Source organism: Palaemon carinicauda, chromosome 30 (genome assembly GCF_036898095.1).
Source record: "Palaemon carinicauda isolate YSFRI2023 chromosome 30, ASM3689809v2, whole genome shotgun sequence".
NCBI lineage: Eukaryota > Metazoa > Arthropoda > Malacostraca > Decapoda > Palaemonidae > Palaemon > Palaemon carinicauda.
In genome coordinates, this window is record NC_090754.1 from 58809156 (window position 1) to 58830840 (window position 21685).

The 21685-nt window shown below is 38.2% G+C and overlaps 2 long non-coding RNA genes across 2 annotated transcripts in view; both read left to right on the forward strand.

The window, feature by feature from the left end:
• The first annotated feature begins 4233 nt into the window (after positions 1-4233).
• On the forward strand, positions 4234-7466 carry LOC137623809 (uncharacterized). Its single transcript, XR_011040644.1, has 4 exons — positions 4234-5240; positions 5434-5600; positions 6244-6456; positions 6637-7466. It is a non-coding gene; the product is annotated as an uncharacterized lncRNA (long non-coding RNA).
• Positions 7467-12877: 5411 nt separating this feature from the next.
• Positions 12878-21685, forward strand: part of LOC137623194 (uncharacterized) — a 34173-nt gene continuing 25365 nt past the window's right edge. Inside the window, exon 1 of the long non-coding RNA XR_011040564.1 lies at positions 12878-12971. This is a non-coding gene — a long non-coding RNA (uncharacterized lncRNA). The remainder of the gene's footprint in view (positions 12972-21685) is intronic.

Consider the following 21685-nt stretch of genomic DNA (forward strand, 5'->3'; position numbering starts at 1 on the left):
AGGATTCATAGTTTTTTGCAGTGTAAATTACAGGATTCAGTTTTTTTGCAGTGTAAATTACAGGATTCAGTTTTTTGCAGTGTGTAAATTACAGGAATTCATAGCTTTTTTTGCAGTGTGTAAATTACAGGAATTCATAGCTTTTTTTGCTGTGTGTAAATTACAGGAATTCATAGCTTTTTTGCTGTGTGTAAATTACAGGAATTCATAGCTTTTTTGCTGTGTGTAAATTACAGGAATTCATAGCTTTTTTGCAGTGTGTAAATTACAGGAATTCATAGCTTTTTTGCAGTGTGTAAATTACAGGAATTCATAGCTTTTTTGCAGTGTGTAAATTACAGGAATTCATAGCTTTTTTGCAGTGTGTAAATTACAGGAATTCATAGCTTTTTTGCAGTGTGTAAATTACAGGAATTCATAGCTTTTTTGCAGTGTGTAAATTACAGGAATTCATAGCTTTTTTGCAGTGTGTAAATTACAGGAATTCATAGCTTTTTTGCAGTGTGTAAATTACAGGAATTCATAGCTTTTTTGCAGTGTGTAAATTACAGGAATTCATAGCTTTTTTGCAGTGTGTAAATTACAGGAATTCATAGCTTTTTTGCAGTGTGTAAATTACAGGAATTCATAGCTTTTTTGCAGTGTGTAAATTACAGGAATTCATAGCTTTTTTGCAGTGTGTAAATTACAGGAATTCAGTGTTTTTTGCAGTGTGTAAATTACAGGAATTCAGTGTTTTTTGCAGTGTAAATTACAGGAATTCAGTGTTTTTTGCAGTGTAAATTACAGGAATTCAGGCTTTTTTGCAGTGTGTAAATTACAGGAACTCATAGCTTTTTTGCAGTGTGTAAATTACAGGAACTCATAGCTTTTTTGCAGTGTGTGTAAATTACAGGAACTCATAGCTTTTTTGCAGTGTGTGTAAATTACAGGAACTCATAGCTTTTTTGCAGTGTGTGTAAATTACAGGAATTCATAGCTTTTTTGCAGCGTGTAAATTACAGGAATTCATAGCTTTTTTGCAGCGTGTAAATTACAGGAATTCATAGCTTTTTTGCAGCGTGTAAATTACAGGAATTCATAGCTTTTTTGCAGCGTGTAAATTACAGGAATTCATAGCTTTTTTGCAGCGTGTAAATTACAGGAATTCATAGCTTTTTTGCAGTGTGTAAATTACAGGAATTCATAGCTTTTTTGCAGTGTGTAAATTACAGGAATTCATAGCTTTTTTGCAGTGTGTGTAAATTACAGGAATTCATAGCTTTTTTGCAGTGTGTGTAAATTACAGGAATTCATGGCTTTTTTGCAGTGTGTGTAAATTACAGGAATTCATGGCTTTTTTGCAGTGTGTGTAAATTACAGGAATTCATGGCTTTTTTGCAGTGTGTGTAAATTACAGGAATTCATGGCTTTTTTGCAGTGTGTGTAAATTACAGGAATTCATGGCTTTTTTGCAGTGTGTGTAAATTACAGGAATTCATGGCTTTTTTGCAGTGTGTGTAAATTACAGGAATTCATGGCTTTTTTGCAGTGTGTGTAAATTACAGGAATTCATGGCTTTTTTGCAGTGTGTGTAAATTACAGGAATTCATGGCTTTTTTGCAGTGTGTGTAAATTACAGGAATTCATGGCTTTTTTGCAGTGTGTGTGAATTACAGGAATTCATGGCTTTTTTGCAGTGTGTGTGAATTACAGGAATTCATGGCTTTTTTGCAGTGTGTGTGAATTACAGGAATTCATGGCTTTTTTGCAGTGTGTGTGAATTACAGGAATTCATGGCTTTTTTGCAGTGTGTGTGAATTACAGGAATTCATGGCTTTTTTGCAGTGTGTGTAAATTACAGGAATTCATGGCTTTTTTGCAGTGTGTGTAAATTACAGGAATTCATGGCTTTTTTGCAGTGTGTGTAAATTACAGGAATTCATGGCTTTTTTGCAGTGTGTGTAAATTACAGGAATTTGTGTGTGTAAATTACAGGAATTCATGGCTTTTTTTCAGTGTGTGTAAATTACAGGAATTCATGGCTTTTTTCAGTGTGTGTAAATTACAGGAATTCATGGCTTTTTTGCTGTGTGTGTAAATTACAGGAATTCATGGCTTTTTTGCTGTGTGTGTAAATTACAGGAATTCATGGCTTTTTTGCAGTGTGTGTAAATTACAGGAATTCATGGCTTTTTTGCAGTGTGTGTAAATTACAGGAATTCATGGCTTTTTTGCAGTGTGTGTAAATTACAGGAATTCATGGCTTTTATGCAGTGTGTGTAAATTACAGGAATTCATGGCTTTTTTGCAGTGTGTGTAAATTACAGGAATTCATGGCTTTTTTGCAGTGTGTGTAAATTACAGGAATTCATGGCTTTTTTGCAGTGTGTGTAAATTACAGGAATTCATGGCTTTTTTGCAGTGTGTGTAAATTACAGGAATTCATGGCTTTTTTGCAGTGTGTGTAAATTACAGGAATTCATGGCTTTTTTGCAGTGTGTGTAAATTACAGGAATTCATGGCTTTTTTGCAGTGTGTGTAAATTACAGGAATTCATGGCTTTTTTGCAGTGTGTGTAAATTACAGGAATTCATGGCTTTTTTGCAGTGTGTGTAAATTACAGGAATTCATGGCTTTTTTGCAGTGTGTGTAAATTACAGGAATTCATGGCTTTTTTGCAGTGTGTGTAAATTACAGGAATTCATGGCTTTTTTGCAGTGTGTGTAAATTACAGGAATTCATGGCTTTTTTGCAGTGTGTAAATTACAGGAATTCATGGCTTTTTTGCAGTGTGTGTAAATTACAGGAATTTGTGTGTGTAAATTACAGGAATTCATTGCTTTTTTGCAGTGTGTGTAAATTACAGGAATTCAAAGTTGCTTTTTTGCAGTGTGTGTAAATTACAGGAATTCATGGCTTTTTTGCAGTGTGTAAATTACAGGAATTCATGGCTTTTTTGCAGTGTGTAAATTACAGGAATTCATGGCTTTTTTGCAGTGTGTGTAAATTACAGGAATTTGTGTGTGTAAATTACAGGAATTCATGGCTTTTTTTCAGTGTGTAAATTACAGGAATTCATGGCTTTTTTGCAGTGTGTGTAAATTACAGGAATTCAAAGTTGCTTTTTTGCAGTGTGTGTAAATTACAGGAATTCAAAGTTGCTTTTTTGCAGTGTGTGTAAATTACAGGAATTCAAAGTTGCTTTTTTGCAGTGTGTGTAAATTACAGGAATTCAAAGTTGCTTTTTTGCAGTGTGTGTAAATTACAGGAATTCAAAGTTGCTTTTTTGCAGTGTGTGTAAATTACAGGAATTCATGGCTTTTTTGCAGTGTGTGTAAATTACAGGAATTTGTGTGTGTAAATTACAGGAATTCATGGCTTTTTTTCAGTGTGTGTAAATTACAGGAATTCATGGCTTTTTCGCAGTGTGTGTAAATTACAGGAATTCATGGCTTTTTTGCAGTGTGTAAAATTACAGGAATTCATGGCTTTTTTGCAGTGTGTGTAAATTACAGGAATTCAAAGTTGCTTTTTTGCAGTGTGTAAATTACAGGAATTCAAAGTTGCTTTTTTGCAGTGTGTGTAAATTACAGGAATTCAAAGTTGCTTTTTTGCAGTGTGTGTAAATTACAGGAATTCAAAGTTGCTTTTTTGCAGTGTGTGTAAATTACAGGAATTCAAAGTTGCTTTTTTGCAGTGTGTGTAAATTACAGGAATTCAAAGTTGCTTTTTTGCAGTGTGTGTAAATTACAGGAATTCAAAGTTGCTTTTTTGCAGTGTGTGTAAATTACAGGAATTCAAAGTTGCTTTTTTGCAGTGTGTGTAAATTACAGGAATTCAAAGTTGCTTTTTCGCAGTGTGTGTAAATTACAGGAATTCAAAGTTGCTTTTTTGCAGTGTGTGTAAATTACAGGAATTCAAAGTTGCTTTTTTGCAGTGTGTGTAAATTACAGGAATTCAAAGTTGCTTTTTTGCAGTGTGTGTAAATTACAGGAATTCAAAGTTGCTTTTTTGCAGTGTGTAAATTACAGGAATTCAAAGTTGCTTTTTTGCAGTGTGTAAATTACAGGAATTCATTTGCAGTGTGTAAATTACAGGAATTCATTTGCAGTGTGTAAATTACAGGAATTCATTTGCAGTGTGTGTAAATTACAGGAATTCATTTGCAGTGTGTGTAAATTACAGGAATTCATTTGCAGTGTGTGTAAATTACAGGAATTCATTTGCAGTGTGTGTAAATTACAGGAATTCATTTGCAGTGTGTGTAAATTACAGGAATTCATTTGCAGTGTGTGTAAATTACAGGAATTCATTTGCAGTGTGTGTAAATTACAGGAATTCATTTGCAGTGTGTGTAAATTACAGGAATTCATTTGCAGTGTGTGTAAATTACAGGAATTCATAGTGGGTTTTTTTTTGCAGTGTATTTTTTGGCAGTGTCAATTACAGGCTTTCATAGCGTTTTTTTGCAGTGTAAATTACAGGTTGTTCGGATGAGTAGAAGACTATTACAGAACTTTGAAAATTTGACTTTGGGGAGGGGGTTCTTCGAATTCAGTGGTAGTTTATTATAAACTTTTCCAAATCTTAAAGTATACTCTTAGTTGCAACGCGAACTATTAGTTTAAAGGTGTCTGATTTCAGTTAGTTTCATCAGAATAGATACTCGCCAGAACGTCAACTGTAGTGCTCAATCACAGCAGTGGTTTCCCCAGTAAATAGCTTATTACTTCCTGATAAATAAGCTCAGTGTTTTATTTTTCTGAAGGTTTTGGTAGCACTTCTGTAATAAGTAAGCTAACAATGTTTAACAAGGTTTTGGTAGCACTTCTGAAAAAGAAACTGATCTAGTCAAAATAGTTTGAAAATTGCGCGAGCTCCTGGAAATTGCTTCTCGGGAATACCAAGCTGTCAGTGGGTTTCTATTTTAATTAAAAAAATTTTCTTTCAATAAAGAAAGCAATACTGTTATGTACCTATTAAGTAGAAAATGAAAATTGTTAAATTCTACTGATTTTAAACAGTTGATCACCTCTCAGGAACTTTAAGTGCAGTTCTTGCCTATCCAGATAACACTTTTCAAGTACTCTTCACAGTGAAAGCTGTTGGTACCCCCTCAAGACCTGTCGCGTGCGTTTTCAGCCTGTCCATTGAACACTATGGCAAGCAGACTGTTGAATCTCTGCTCTTGGTGTCCCTTCAGAAGCTTTGAGCAATTTCAGCTTGACAGTTCAACACTTGTTAAGCATTTTTCAGTGGTAAGTATTCTAAAATCTTCCTGTCTAACGTGTATATGATTAACTATTCCATCAGTTTCTAGTGTTATTTTTTAAATTTACTCTGCATTAGTCTTTAATAGCTTCAAAGGTTTAATTTGTATGAAATCTAAAGCAAAAAGACAAACTATTTCAAAACAATTTTCGTAGAAATTAATGTAAAGTTTTCTTTCAGGTGTTTTAATCTAAACTTCTGTCTGCTAACCTGCAAGCTTTTCATGTTACATTGACTTTAATCTATGGATAGTGGCTTTTAAGCCCCTGGACTGCTTTATTCATCTAAAAGACTTGGCACATGGGAGCCTAGGACTTACGTAGACTTTCTTCTAAAAACTGTCCCTGGTATGTCCATGAGTTTTTAATTCGGCGTAGTTTTCTAAGTATGTTTGGGTTAGGTCAAACTGAAGGTTTTATTTGAAATTTATCTGTTCTTTAGATTATAGCGTTTGTCTTTAACATTACTTCAATTAAAGTAATTGTTCTTATAGTTTAAGAAATTTCCATTGAAACTGGTATTCAGCGTAATCGGTTAAATTGGTTGAGAACCTAGTAACCACTAATTTTAAAAGTAAACTTCTTTTTAAAGGAAATTTTAACCTTGATAGATATATAGCTTACCCTTTACGTAAATTGTTCCTATTGTAACTTTTGGTATGTTCACTATTGCCAATTTTTGTTAAACTAAATATTTTGGTCCTAACTCCAGTTAAAAAGGACTGAAAAATGTGATACAAAAAGCCTGAAAAATGTGATACAAAAAGCCTTCAAGAAATAACTTTTAATATAATAACTTTGATTCTTCAGATTCTCTTTTGTCTGAAGTTTAAAAAAAAAGCCTTTAAGAAATTCATTTTAATATAATAACTTTGATTCTTCAGATTCTCTTTAGTCTGAAGTTTAAAACCAAATTGCTAGTAATTTTACTTTGAAAACAGAATTAGTAACTTTTACTAATACCTAATTTATGCTGTTTGTCCCCCTGCAGGAGCTATTGAGTACAGTGCCAACTTCACCATTGAAAAATTACCTTGGCAAGCTTACGCTGTTTGTCCCCCTGCAGGAGCTTTTGAGTACAGTTACAGTTTTTTCATTAAGAAGATTACTTTGGCAAGCTTTCTTCAAAATTATTCCTGCTGCTCTCAAACTTTGAGTTCAGTTCCATTGAGCCAATCTTGGCAATAGTTTATCGAAATCCGTGGTAAGTATACTGATATTAGTCTTGCATCGTTTGAGTTTATTTTCTTTGATATTATTTGTTAGTTTATAATTCTTCTTAATCTTCACTATAACATTAAACTTTAATGTGACCTGCAAAGCATAGGAACCTAAAACATTTTAACTTTTTTAATGTAGAAATTAATGCAAACTTTTCTTTCAGGTGACAAGTTGATGTCTACCACTTAATACTAACCTGCGAGCTTGTCAAGATTTGCATGAACTTTGGAAGAAGTGGCTTCAAAACTCTGGTCTTCTCCACATTCAACCTAACTTTATACAAATCTGCTTGGGACTTGAATCGAAAGACTTCGTCCAAGGCTGCCTGGCACTTAAATCGAAGGACTTCGTACATGGCTTAAGAATTAAAGCGAAGGACTTTATACATGGTTACCTAAGACTTTGATCTAAAGAGTTCGCGCATGGCTGCCTAGTTCATGTGTAGTTGTCCTAGGAACTTAGTACATGGCTGGCTGAAAAAAAAGTTTCTTGAATTATTACTTCACCTCGATTGTACCTCTGTTGTGCTGCAGAATTATTCCTCTTGGTCGTCTTTGTCAGAATCTTCTTACTAAAGATAAAATTTTATTTATGTTATGCTTTTGTTTTCTAGTATGATTCGTTGTCATAAGTATGTAGTTTTTTAATGTTAATCTCTTGAATCTTTTGAATAAAGTGTACATTTTAAAGGTAATTGTTCTTTAGACTTGAGTCCAGTACTTTGGTGCCTGGAATATTAATTAGCTTTCCTTAAAACTGAATTACCAGCCTATTTTGATACAAATCCTGATTGTGTAATTGTTGCCTTCATACCCCATTTAGTCTGCAAAAATGTCCAGTATGCTATGTTGTTTCCATTGTATGGCTTGAACCTGTTACTTTTATTAATGTGAACAAAAATCATTGGAGTTTGTGCCTTTAAGAAATATTTTGTTTGTTGTATTAGGATATTTCTTTAGGGTTTCATAGAAAGAAAAAGAAATTACCTTTTTGCTTGGGTGTTTATTTCTACCTTATTAAACCAAGTGTTCAGTTTCCAAACTACTTAGTACTAGTTGGTAGATATTTAGTTTGAGAAGGTAATGTGTAGTTGCTGCTATTTTATTAGTTTACCTCTGAAGTTTAATTACAATAAGATCTTTCTAAAAGTGTATTAAGAACGTATCCCTGGTATTACAATTTGGTCACAATACTGCTGGCCAAATTATATTTTATATAAGGTAATAATGTCAAAAGGGGCTTTTTAACTTTAATTATTCAACAATGAAGGTGTCTTAACATTTGGGCAATGCTTACCCAAATGTGTACAGAAAATAACCCCATACTGTGTGAAGGTATAAACTAAACACTATTTTTAGGAGTTTGGAAGTATCTTATACAATGTGAAGTATGTTTTACATTTATCATTAAGAATAAAAATATAAACTTGTGGACCTCTCAAGGGAATAGAATGTTAAGGTTTATCTTGATGTATGCACGCAAATGTCCCAAAAACAGAACTCTTCCTGTAAGGGATCACTAACCAAGGCAGCTAGTATCTGGCTACCGAATGAAGTTTCAAGTAAATATGCCTGAAGAGTAACTTTGCCTAACTATGCAAAAAAACAAAATGTGAGAGAAAGCTGTAGACTTTTCGTAAAGGTCGATACAGGCTGAATAATTTTTTGTTCCAGTAAGACTTTTTTTTTTACTTGTGGGTGAATTGTCTGACTATATAATCATTGGTAGAAGTAGATTTGTTCCAAGCAATGTAGTCAAAATTAGCCTCTTGCTGTTTGTGATTTCCAGCTGAGAAGTGACAGTTGATAAATAAGGAAAGTGTAAAACTTGACTGGAAATCAATTTAGTTAGTTAATTTGTAGAGTTCACAACTAAATTTATTTGTCTGTGAATAACCTAATTTTCAAACTACTGGCATTGGTCCAATTAGGGGTAAAGGAATCGAGAAAGCCATAAGGCAAAGTTTTTACTTTGAAAGTCTGTCCACACAATCGAGCAGTGCCCAACTCCCATATTGTAAAACAACGGAGTTCTTGATTATTTAAACTAGATTTAAGTTGTTAAGGTTAACAAATTGATGCCATACGGTTGTCTGTCATGGTTTCTACTCCGTTCACTAGTCGAGAAATAGCGGACTATGTTCGAAGCTGATTACCAGTGCCAAAACACTGGTATCAACGACTGTTTAGTCAGACACTAGGAAAAGGTATCTTGATAGTTTTCAGCTTCAAGTGCTGTGTATAATAAATTGAAACTAAACCAATGGCAAGTAATGATCGAAGCTGATGTCTGATGCCAACACTCTTTTATCTACATCAGTGTTCGGTCTGTGCTAGAGAGAGAGAAGTATCTTGTTAGTTTTCAGCTCTAAAAGTGTGGTGTACCATGAAGTAAAACTGAACCACGGGCGTGCAATATTCGAAGCTGATGCCTTTGCCAACACGCAGGTATTTACAAAGGTATTTAGTTTGTGCCAAAGAGGTGTCTAGTTTGAACCATAAAGTGAAACTAAACCAAGGGCAAGTAATGATCAAAGCCAATACCTGGTGCAGAGACACTGGTATTTAGGTCAGTGTTATTAGTCTGCTTTCAGAACTAGTTTTCAGCTCGCATTATGGTGTACCATAACTGAACCAAGGGCGAGCAAGGATCGAAGCTGATACCTGGTGCAGACACACTGGTATCTACGTCAGTGTTATTAGTTTGCTCTCGGAACTAGTAGTAGTTTTCAGCTCGTAGTGTGGTGTACCATAACTGAACCAAGGGCGAGAAGAAATAGCAGATGTCCGGTGCCAACACGCAGGTATTTACATTAGTGTTTAGTCTGCGTCAGAGAAAATGGTCTTGGTAGTTTCCAGCTCAAAGTGACGAGTCATTTAGTAAAACAAAACCAAGGGCCAGCAATGATCGAAGCTGAACCCGGTGCTAACACAAATATTTACGTCAGTGTTGTTAGTCTGTGCTCGAGAAAAGTATCCTAATTTTTAGCTCTCCAGTGGGATGTAGGCTACCATATGTAAAACGGATTTAAGAAAATTGTACGATGCAGAATGATAATTGCTGCCCTTTTTGAAGGACGTGAGAATGGGGCATGGGACTAGGTGCAAAGACTTTAGGTAGAAACCTTTAGAAACTACGTACAGATGGACCAAAACGCGCACTGCATTTTATCCTGAAACCTTATATAACTTAAGTAGGACATATGTATGAGAGGGACATTTCATCCAGCGAGAGACGTCTGGGGACAATATGGAATCACCTATGCATAATCTAGAACATTAACTCGTCGGTGAAATAATGACGATATTGTTATTAACATGTATAGCCCGCATAATTCCAAGAAAACTCATGTTGGTTACTGTTCACACTTAACATTCTGTGCTGTTAAGTAAATTTAAATTTTCGGTGATAAAAAGTTCATGAATTTGCTTGTCATTCTCGAATAGCATTATGGTATTTAATGTGGAGTAATATAGGTAAGTACTACTGATTATTGGTCTTCCACTTTAGCTCAATAAACCAAAAACCAGATAAAATTATACGAGATTTATTGTCTTTCATCAGCATAAAATTATACGATATTTATAGACTGTCATCATTCGTTACGTTAAAGATTTACTTTTTACTTTAAGGAATGCTGTGTGGTCTTGTACTGCAAGGGAACTCTACTCTCTACAGGACTTTTCACAGTTCATTTTATCGTGTAGCCATGAAATAGATAGATAGATTAATAGATAGGATATGTCGATAGATAGATATATATAGATAGAATATTACAATGGTCATCAGTAAGGTAACTTGCACAAGACGTAAATGATTAATATTCTGACATATTCTCGCCTTCGAGGTGAATTCATATTTTTGTTGAAACATTTTCCGGTAATTATTTTTTTCACTAAACGAGTAAAGATTAAATATGGTTGCATAGAATACTAAAACTATAATCCTATTTAGAATGTCAATAAAACTTATACCAATTGTCATTTAATATATCAAACTTTTCAATGTAAATTTATTTATAATAATGGGAAAAAAATTTATATTTATATTTTCCATTCTTAAGTAATTGGTTAAAAATTAATCGTATATATTATCATAGACATATGATACTTTTCATTACTAATTTTTAGAATTTGATACTATATCCTTGAAATTGAAATAGAATCTGTAAAGTTTTTAGGTTTAATATACTTTAGTCTCCCTTTTAAACGTTTTCTTTAAATGTTTTGTTACGTACGTTTTCTTTTACTTTAATTATATACTAATGTAAACATGACTGTAGCGAGGAGAGTATGAGGGATTTTAAAAATAAAAAAGGAGAGGAGTTAATGATGATATACAAAGATGACATGGATATAGAAATGTAAAAATTACATTCGAATAGTTTATATATATTAGATTTAAAATGGAATATCCTTAAAAAGAAAATGAGACTTATTGTAGTATATATGGATTGTAGCGGGGATAGGGAAGGTAAAGAAAGAAACTTAGTGATACGAGCAGAGTTAGAGAAAAATAGAGGAAGTAGAGGAAGATGAAGCACTAATTATAATGGGAAATTTTAATGGCCATCTAGGTTTCTTGGGATACCAAGAGGAGAATGAAAATGGAAAGAAAATACTCGAGGTTATAAATAATAAAAACCTTATATTATTAAATATAGATGAGAAAGGCTAAGAAACATATACATGGGAGAGAGGCAATCAGAAAGTGCCATAGATTTGGTGTTGGTAAATAAAGAAATGTATGAATACTTCGATGAGATGAACATAGCTGAAGAAAACGATAAAGTAGATATATCTGACCACAATCTGGTTGAGGTAGAGGTCAGCATGAAAGCGAAGATAGAAAACTACAAAAAGGGATTTTGGAAAAAGTATATATTACAAAACAGGCGAAGAAAGTCTCAGGGAATATAGGGAAGAAGTAAAAAATAATTTAGAGAGCAGAGATATTACAAGGATGGATAGATTTGATGAAGTTGTAGAAGAGGCAGCAAAAAGAAAACTAAGAGCAAAGTACAGACGGAGAACAACTAGAGAAGAGAAAGCAAAGATAGAACCAAACTGGATGACCAATAAAATCAGAGAGGAAATAAAAAAAGAGGAAAAAACTTAACAGAGAAAAACGATACCTGACAGGAGAAGAAAGGGAAAGAGCGTCTCTGCTGTATAAACAACAAAAAGAGAGGACACAGATCGTAATAAAGGAAGCAATGTGGGAAAATGAAAAGAAGAAGGCTAATGAAGTAAGGAAGGATAGGAACAAAATATTTAAAAAATATTGACAAACTAAAAGGTAAAAAGGAAAATGAAGAAGAAATGCAATTATATGACGAAAATGGAGAAAACTATCAATAAAAGAAAATAAAAAGACAGATGGTCCAGATGAACTGAAACCAGAATTATATAAAACTATAGTAAATGACAGCAAATGTTTGGAAATCATTACCAAGTGCCTTCAAAATGAAACAAAGGAGAAGAACAAGCCCGAAAAGTGGAAAAAAAGTAAAAAACAAAAATGATAAAAAAAAAGGTTTAAGAAACCCACAGTAAAAGATTTAAGACCAATTGCCCTTACAAATGCTTCATACAAAATATTTATGGCTTTGGAGATGAAAGAAACTCAAGCCGAGTTTCACAAAAGGAGGAAGAGTAGAAGATAACATATTTATTTTACAATACTGTGTAGAAGAAAGTTACAAAAGGAAAAGAAAGTTTTGTAGTAATTTCAATAGATTTTAAAAAAGCTCATGATTCAATAAAGAGGGAAAAAAATAATAGAAATTGTGAAAGAATATAGAATACACCCAAATGTAATAAACACAGGATATGAATTAGAAAAAGACTTTGATGTAACAAGTGGGATAAAACAGTGATACACAGGGTCAACTACTCTATTTAAACTAATTACATATAAAATAATAAATGAATTAGAAAGAAAAGGAGAAGGCTTTGAAAACAAAATAATAAAGATTAAGGCACTGTTCTTTGTAGAAGAAAAGAAGAAGATAATAGGAAAAGTATTGTTTAAGAAAGAATTAATAGAGAAAAGAAAAGAATATATTCATCAGGTGTGGAAAGAAAGAGAGAGAAGAAAATAAAATAACTAGAATACAGAAGAGAGAAGAAAATAAAAGAACTAGAATAAAGAAGAGATAAGAAAATAAAAGAACTAGAATAAAGAAGAGAGAAGATAAATAATAGAATTACAGCAGCCGTGCGAAGAAAAGAAGATATTATGAAAGGTGCTGTTTAAGAAAGAAGGAATAGAGAAAAGAAAAGAATATATTTATCAGATGTGGGAAAAAGAATAGAGAAGAAAATAAAAGAATTAGAATAGAGAAGAAAACCAAGGAGGTGCCGATGGAAAGGTCAGTCCCTCCGCCTAACTACTAAAGTGAACTGAACTGAACGAAAACGGAAAGTAGATCTTTATTTTACTAAAAACAAAGTCAATTTTACGTACCAGTGCTTCATATAGACAAGAAATTGATAGGTAAGATTAATATAAATATTTGTAATACTTTATAAAAGTAATTTATGTTATATATATAAAGATTATATACTTAAATTCGTTGATATATTGTTGAATCTTGGGCCCCCAAGATCTTTGTCCCGGTTTCGATCATATCAACTTTTGGCCCAAAAGAGGTGTTAATTACTAATATAATTTGATAATTTGCTGTGAGTATAATAGATTAGTCTTATCTATGTTAATATATAATTATTATTGAATATTTTATCTTTAGCAAAGCCAGTAGTTGAGTCTTGATTGAAAACAGTCATTCGGAAGTAGGCAGGTTCTCAAATGTAGCTTACGCTATATAATAATAATAGATAAATATTCTTATATATTATGTTTCGGTTTTATTATAGTTATATGCAGTATATGACCAATCTGTTATAAATAGGGAACAGGTACAAGCATTATTTTCATATTACTGGCTTATATTTACCCTTGCACCGTTACCCCCAATGTAGGAAGGTAGCTATACCTCGGCACCCCCAATGACTTGATATCAGTTCGGTGACTCCGTTCCTACTCGCCACACCATTAAGCGTCTCGGAACACTGCGCTGATGAAGGGTGTATGTATGATAGCGGCCACATGTATATATGATGATGGCTGGCTAAGAATAGGGCAGAGTAAGGGAGGTCGCATAGGCCGTTAACCCCCCATTAGTTAAGTAGGGGGGTGTATGTATGATAGCAGCCACCTGTATGTATTATTATATCTAACTTAGAATATGGCAGTATTAATGTCCCCCCGTTAGGTAAGTAGGTGAGGACACAGCTTGTAGGTTAGGTTAGGGAGGAAAGTTTAGGTTAGTTGATGTCCATTCTTGATGAACTTGTGAGGAACTGGCCGCTGATATACAAAGGCTCCAGTAAGGACACGGCCTTTAGGTCAGGTTAAGGCAGGGGAGTTTAGGTCAGCTGGTGTCCATTTACTATGCACTTGGGAAGAATTGGCCACTGTTATACAAAGGCTCCAATGGTATAGTTAAACTGAAGGATTTTCAGGGTAAACTACTGAGGCACAAATTAATGTGTGGTTTACTGTGTAGAATGTTGGGACAGTCCCTTTTAAATGTTGCATTTTTTCATGGTTTTTGCGACACTGACATACGTTAATGGCGAACATGGTTGTTTTTTTTAGAATTATTACAACAGGTTTGGGGGGCAAATACACAAAATACAATTATTGTGGGGTTTTGTGTATACAATGATGGGACACCCACATACAAAATGTGCGTTTTCCTGTGTTTTTCCGATATTTTTGCTGCTTATGCTGGAGCATTGTGTTTTTTTAAATGTTTGTTTTGTAGGAAAACAGCATCAGTTTTGGGGTAATAACTACACAGGTTGGGTTTTCTGTGTACAATAATGGGACAGTTATGTACAAAATGTGCATTTTCCTCTGTTTTTCTGATATTAGATGCTGTTTAAGTTGGAACTTTTTTGGAGCAGTCTGAGTGGCGACTACCACAACTCATTTCGCCAGTTTTCGTCATTAGAAACGTTCAAAGCATCTAAGTTTGAACTTGCAGAATATATAATGTTTTTATGTTGAACAGGTTGATATATGTCTATGTATAGTTTATGTATGAAATGTTTTAATGTTTTTAATATCTTTTATTTTAATTTATTCATTACTTATACTGTTTATTCATTTTCTTATTTCCTTTCCTCACTGGGCTATTTTTCCCTCTTGGAGCCCTTTGGCTTATAGTATCTTGCTTTTTCAACTAGGTTTGTTGCTTAGCTAGTAATAATAACAAAAATAATACACCCTTGTATCCATCTTTCTATGTCAGAAAGCAATTCACTCATTTTTTTTTATTAAGACGACAGCACCCACCAATATGTAGACCTTCCAATGATGTCGGCGTCAGAACATTTATACTTCGCTTTGAAAACAATCAAGATTTTATTTGAAGCTTAACGAGCTCTCCCTTATCGAATATACTCACCAGAAATTGGGACTTTTGTACTTTTAGATGTTGGCTACCCCCAAAATTGAGGCAAGGGCCTTGCTGAATAGAAGCTTATTGAGCTCTCCCTTAATCGAATATACCCAACAGTAAATGGGACTTTTGTTCTTCTTTTAGATGTCGGCTACCCCCAAAATTAAGGCAAGTGCCTTGCTGAATAGAAGCTTATTGAGCTCTCCCTTAATTGAATATACCCAACAGAAAATGGGACTTTTGTTCTTCTTTTATATGTCAGCTACCCCCAAAATTGAGGCAAGTGCCTCGCTGAATAGAAGCTTATTGAGCTCTCCCTTAATCGAATATACTCAACAGAAATTGGGACTTTTGTACTTTTAGATGTCGGCTACCCCCAAAATTGAGGCAAGTGCCTTGCTAAATAGAAGCTTATTGAGCTCTCCCTTAATCGAATATACCCAACAGAAAATGGGACTTTTGTTCTTCTTTTAGATGTCGGCTACCCCCAAAATTGAGGCAAGTGCCTCGCTGAATAGAAGCTTATTGAGCTCTCCCTTAATCGAATATACCCAACAGAAAATGGGACTTTTGTTCTTCTTTTAGATGTCGGCTACCCCCAAAATTGAGGCAAGTGTCTTGCTGAATAGAAGCTTATTGAGCTCTCCCTTAATCGAATATACCCAACAGAAAATGGGACTTTTGTTCTTTTAGATGTCGGCTACCCCCAAAATTGATGCAAGTCCCTTGCTGAATAGAAAAGTAAACTTCAGTTTGTTTTCAAACAAGAAAAAACACCCTGGTGGTAGATTTATTACAGTACTTCAGGATACTATGTTTTAACTTGCCTTCTCCTTCTCTGTTTCTGTACCAAAGATTGATATAAATGTTGTTCCATCAAGAATAATCATCATCTCACTTTGTTTACATCCGTGAATCTGAAGTTTTAATATTATTATTACCAGCTAAGCTGCAACCCTAGTTCGAAAAGCAAGATGCTATAAGCCCAAGGGCTCTAACAGGGAACAATAGGCCATTTAAGGAAATAAATAAACGATATAAGAAGTAATGAACAATTAAAATGAAATATCTTAAAAACAATAATAACATTAAAAAAGATTTTTTAAACATAAAACTTACCCGCTGGTTATATAAGAATGGCTTAAGTCTCTGGACGCCCGGCAGAAATTCAAAATCTCGCGGCGATCGCAGATATGCCAGGTGTATACTAGCGCCCTTGCGGTAGACAGGCCGAACTAATCCAACCAATTTAGACCTTCTCTGCCGCCATTGCTGGCTGGAACGATTGAAATTCGCTCACAACTTACTTTGATTTGGACGGTTTATTTGGTGATGTACACTATCTTTTGGTTTTGGGCTTTCGCATTAGTGATTTCTCTTTCATATTTTCTTGAAATCTTTATTGTTTTGGGTTTATTGAGTTAGTTTTGACCCTTGTTGTTGTTTTGATCTCTCTCGTAACTTTTCTATATGGCCGACCCTTCCCCTGTATATAGGAAGTGTATTAAAGGATGTCATACTCGTCTTCCTAAAGTTTCTATTGATCCTCATACAATTTGTGTAAAATGTAGGGGTTAAACTTGTACTTTTTGGGATCGGTGTGAAGAATGTTGTTCTTTAGCCGAAAGTGAGTGGTTAGCTTATGATCGCTATACTCAGAGATTAGAGAGAGACAGAATTAGACGCAGTTCTTCTCGTTCTGTAGAATTACCTGTATCCAATGTCATTGATCCTATTCCTTCCCCCGTAGTGGTAGATCAGGAACCGAAGGAACCTACAATGAAGAATATGTTGTCCGCTATCCAAGCTCTCGGTGTAAGAGTTGAATCGTTAGCGGCGGACAAGAAGCAAATTATGGCCAAAATTAATTTACTTAAAAGTGGTCGCACAAGCTACCTATCAAGTGTGAAAAGTTTGGCTAATGTGTTCAGTGTTGTGGAGGGTGCGTCTGTGCGATCCTGTCGTTCGCCTAGCCTAAGACCTCTGTCAAGCTCCCGAACCCATGGGAGAAGTTACGTCGAACGGCGAAAGGGAAGGAGAGGCGTCATCAATCGCACAGACGTCCCCTCGAGCGTTCCTGCTGTCGTATGACAGGTTGCTCACCCTCACCGCAGGAAAGGTGAGGTTAGTGCTTTATCTCCTTCTTCGGATGAAGGCTCACGTGATGAGGTCTGGCGTCAAACCTCTAGGCCGCTTCAGAGAAAAGCGCACGCAGTGGAACAACGGCGCGATTCCTCTTCGCAACAACCAGGCTGTAGCCATTGGGATAAACCTGAGCGTTTTCAGTTCCTTGACGAGTGTTCGCCTACGAAACGCTCCGACGTGGGTTCCGAAATGGATAAAGGTTTGGTACACTCAGATTTGGAGCTGATCCCTGGTTCTGGTGTTACGGTTCATGCTCCGCCGCTTCCATCAGACTGGTGTTCGTCTCCCGAAAGTGGGGAGCGGTTTGGAAACGATGAGGAAGGCGAATTCGCATTGGAAGAAGCGGTACACGTATCGTCTAAAGATGATCACAAATGGTCTATGTTGTTGGGGATGAAGCAACAACTCTCGTCGCTTATGCGGTCTTATCGTCCTGCGGTTGGCAGTGCGGCTGGGCGTCAGTCTTCTGTTTTAGACCCGTTGTCGCACAGGCGGCCTGTTGTCTCCGGTACTGACGCGTTATCGCACAGGCGATCTCCCAGTCGCAGTGTTCAACGGCAGGTTGAGGTGGATGCATCTCGTCAGAGTTCTGCTTCTCATCATCAATCGATCGCGCATACCGCCGATCGTCAGTCTTCCAAACGTGACGACGTTCGTCAAGTAGCGGAGCGGGCCGCTAAGTGGCAGGACAGAAGCGGACACGATACGGAGCGTCAGCGTCAGCATGACAACACACAATCCATGACACTGCGGAGCATCAGCGTCAGCATCAGCCAGACGCTACGCGTCAGCGTGACAACATACGCCAGTCAACCCATGACACTGCGGAGCGTCAGCATCAGCGGCAGGCAGACGTTACGCGTCAGTCAACCCATGATGCGTCGGAGCGTCAGCGTCAGCGTCAGCCAGACACTACCCGTGACACCGCACGTCAGTCTGCCCGCGACGGCACTCGGCAGTCAACCCATGACTCCACGCATCAGCCAATCCATGACGCTACACGTCAGTTGACTGTGGTCGCCTCGCGTCAGTTGGATGCTATTTCACAAACCGATCGTGACAACAACCGCAAGGCTAGTGATTGTCAGACGGATGGGAATATTGAACAGCGCAAGCGCACCCATGTCAGCACTGACGCATCTCCACAGGAACGCCGCCTCTCTGAACAGGGCACAACTGCAGCGGCTGAATTTTCAGGGGAAGAGCCGGATGAGGGTTTCTCCCAGGAGGAACAGTTGGATGATATTTGTCCTGCCTGCAGAAGTTATCGGTGTGATAGTGTTTATAAGTGTAGTGAGTGTAGGGAGTGGTCTTCCTCCCAGTGGGAGAGGTTTGCGCGACGGCGGAAGTAGTAGTCCAAGCAGGATATTTCTCCTTCAAAGGTTTCTTTGAAGGAAGAAAAACCCAAAGCATTTTCTTCCGTCGCCCAACCTAACTCCAAAGCTCCTACTAGTTCGGTCTCTTAAGAGAGACTGTCGAGTAGTAGCGTAGACCAAGTTATTATCAACCAACCCTGGGTCTCGAGAGATGATGTTGCTTCCCCTAGCAAAGCAGCCCCACCTCTCCCCCCAGGTGAGGCCTTGTCACTAACTCCCCTCTTACAGATTTGGTCTTTCTTGGGGCTTACGGGTCCACCCTCTAAGGAAGCCTTGCTGCAGTTCATCCGCACGGGTGCTTCTGTTAAGCAATCATCATCGCCGTCAGAGGTAGATCCCCTGACCCTTGTCGACGTGGTTGTGTCAGAGGTGTCTCATGCGGTTTCATCTATCTCCTCTGCCACTCCAGACTCTACAGCGGTTGCTGCCGACTTAGTTTCCCCCGTTCCTGATCATCCTCCGAGGGAGAAACTAAATTCAACGTCTGTCTCTCCTGCAAGTGTTTCTCTCCCTCGGGGAAGTTCACTTATAGAAACTCCTCTTCGGAGGACTGCTGCGGCGCACGGTCAGTTTGCTGATCCAACGGCCCCCAGAGGGCACATCCGTCGGAAAGGCTTCGCACCAGCGCTCTCCTGCGCGCCGGCATGTGCATCCTTCATCGCCCGCACGCCAATGAATACCTGCGGGCCATCATTCTCCAGCGCACAAGTCTGTAGGTGAGACAGCAATCATATTGCAGCCCTCACCTACGCACCAACTCTCACCGGCGCGCCAGCGCTCTCTTGAACATTCGCACTCACCTGCGCGTCAACTATCTCCCGCCCGCATGCACAGAGACGCGCGCACACCAACTCTCACCTACGCACATGCGCCAACACTCTCCCCTGCGCGCACGCGCCAAGATTCTCCTGCGCGTGCGCTCACCAGTATTCTCCCACGCGCGAGCACCAATATTCTCCCTCGCGCGATCGCCTATATTCTCCCTCGCGCGATCGCCTATATTCTCCCTCGCGCGATCTCCAATATTCTCCCGCGCGCGAGTAAACACACCAACAGACACGAGCGCAGAATCTTCACCCATCATTGTCGCCATCGCCTCATTCCCCTTCCCGCAAACACAGCGGGAGAAGGGAAACAAAAACAAGCAGAAGGGTTCAGGATCCCTAAACTGTCTTCTAAGGTGGACCCACCTGTTACAGTGACTCCTCGTAGGGAACCTTCTGTCCCTTTCCCTTCAGGGGATCTGTCTGACAGTGCATCCGTCATTCAGCAGCCTTGGTTCAGTGCCTTAGTCAGAGCCGTAACACAGGCTTTCAAGCCAGTCCTGTCTGATCGCTCATCAGAGCGACCTATAGCTCTAGACCTAAGACACGGAACCATGGCTTCCTCTACCCCTTTGAAGAGGAAAAGTGGAGTTTCTGACGCGGTCACTTCCCCGAAGGCGAAGCTGACTCCATGCAGACCATCAAGACAAGTTCCTCCAGTTTCTCAGAGAGACTCTCCTTCTCTGTCGGACGAAGACCTTCCGCCACCAAGGGAACCGCGCGAGGAGAGACACTTTTCCATCGCACCAATGGAGGAAACACCTCTTCACGCGGAGAGTCCCCCGCAATCTGAGACCAGGAGGGACATGACACACAGGTCTTCGATGTTGGAGTCTTATCTCCTTCCTCAGAAGGAGACCAAAGACTCCAAAACTCTGCCAAAGTCCTCCACTAGGGCTAGAACGGAGACAGCCAGCCACTCAGGGAATGTCCGCGACTCACCCCAGGAAGAGCTCTTGCGGATAGAAGGAGACTTCGCCGCAAGTCCTACAGCAGGAGGAGACCAACAAGAATCAGAGCATGCATTCTGGCAGGTTATGACTCTAATGAGGGTTCTCGATGGGTTGTCCGACCCAGAGATCCCTCCTCAAGAGGGCAAAGACACAGTCTTAGACCGCATCTTTGGTACTCAGAAACCCTCAAAGACCAGTGCAGCCCTGCCCTGGTCTCAACTCGATACCCCTATTCCAGCAATAGCGGAATCCTCGAGTATATACAAGAGGAAAAGAACCCCTATTCAGTTTCGACAGATAAAGATGATCACTCAACCTTGATCCTTCACCTTCAAACTGAAAGAAAGGGACATCCTCTCATCAATAGACCTTTCCTAACTCATACGGACTTACAACTTGCCTTTCTCCAGTCGGAACCAGGCAACAAATTTTCTCCTGATTTAAGAAGACAATGTTCCTACACACTCGGACAGCAACCATACGAGTCAAGGTGCTTCATGGTGTCTCTTTCAACATTTCCCATTATTGAGAAGGGCGAAAGACAATGTTCAGTTTCGTCCCTGAGTATGTTGCCAGACACAGTCTCCAGAGATGACGGATCCTACACAAGTCTCCACTCGGTAACGGATGATCCAGATCATCCGTTACAGTACCTAGGGTTAGGTATGAGACTTTACCTAAAGAAAACGGCAACAGCCCACCCGGGTCCCTTCTCTAGTCATCAGCACTTAGAGGAGGATCACCGAAACATCATCTCAACATGACGACTCACAGTGTTAGGGGCATAGCTATGCCCCTGGTCCTTCTTAGCAGATTACTCTGTGACGCAGGTTTTACAAGAAAGGATGTGAATGCTCCAGGTGACTTTCACAATCTTTCTCCTGCAAGACGTGACTCACAGGAACTCAATACAGTCTCTATCGGTCCGGTGGTGGCTGCACAACAGCTGGTTGTATACCTCAAGCTCTTTATTGGACAAGTAGCAGAAGGTTGAGGGTACTGTTACCCGGTTTTAGTCTGCATGTATTAAAAGATTTGACTGGCTCTTATTCTTTTCTTCATCCTACCCTCTCGTGGGGAAAGCAGCATCCTGGGTTCTCTGCATAAGCTGACCTCAAACCACTGCAGGTAAACCATGCTCCCTTATGTACCTAGTATTAAGCTAATACTGTTGCGTCCCCATACCCTGGCAACGTGGTATTGGGGAAGTCTTGGTTACATCAGGTTTTTCCTATATAGACTTGGAATATCTTTACCTAGACAGTCACCCTTCTGCATGTCTCAACACACAGCTTGCGTAGCAAGGTTTTAGCGAGGGCAGGGACTCCTTATTTTTGAGTACTAACATACTCAGATAAGGAGCCCCCGGGCAAAGCCAAAAGTCAGATTGGCAGGGACGTCCACCCTTCCTAATGGGTGAGTCACCCCTAATAAATAGCGTGGT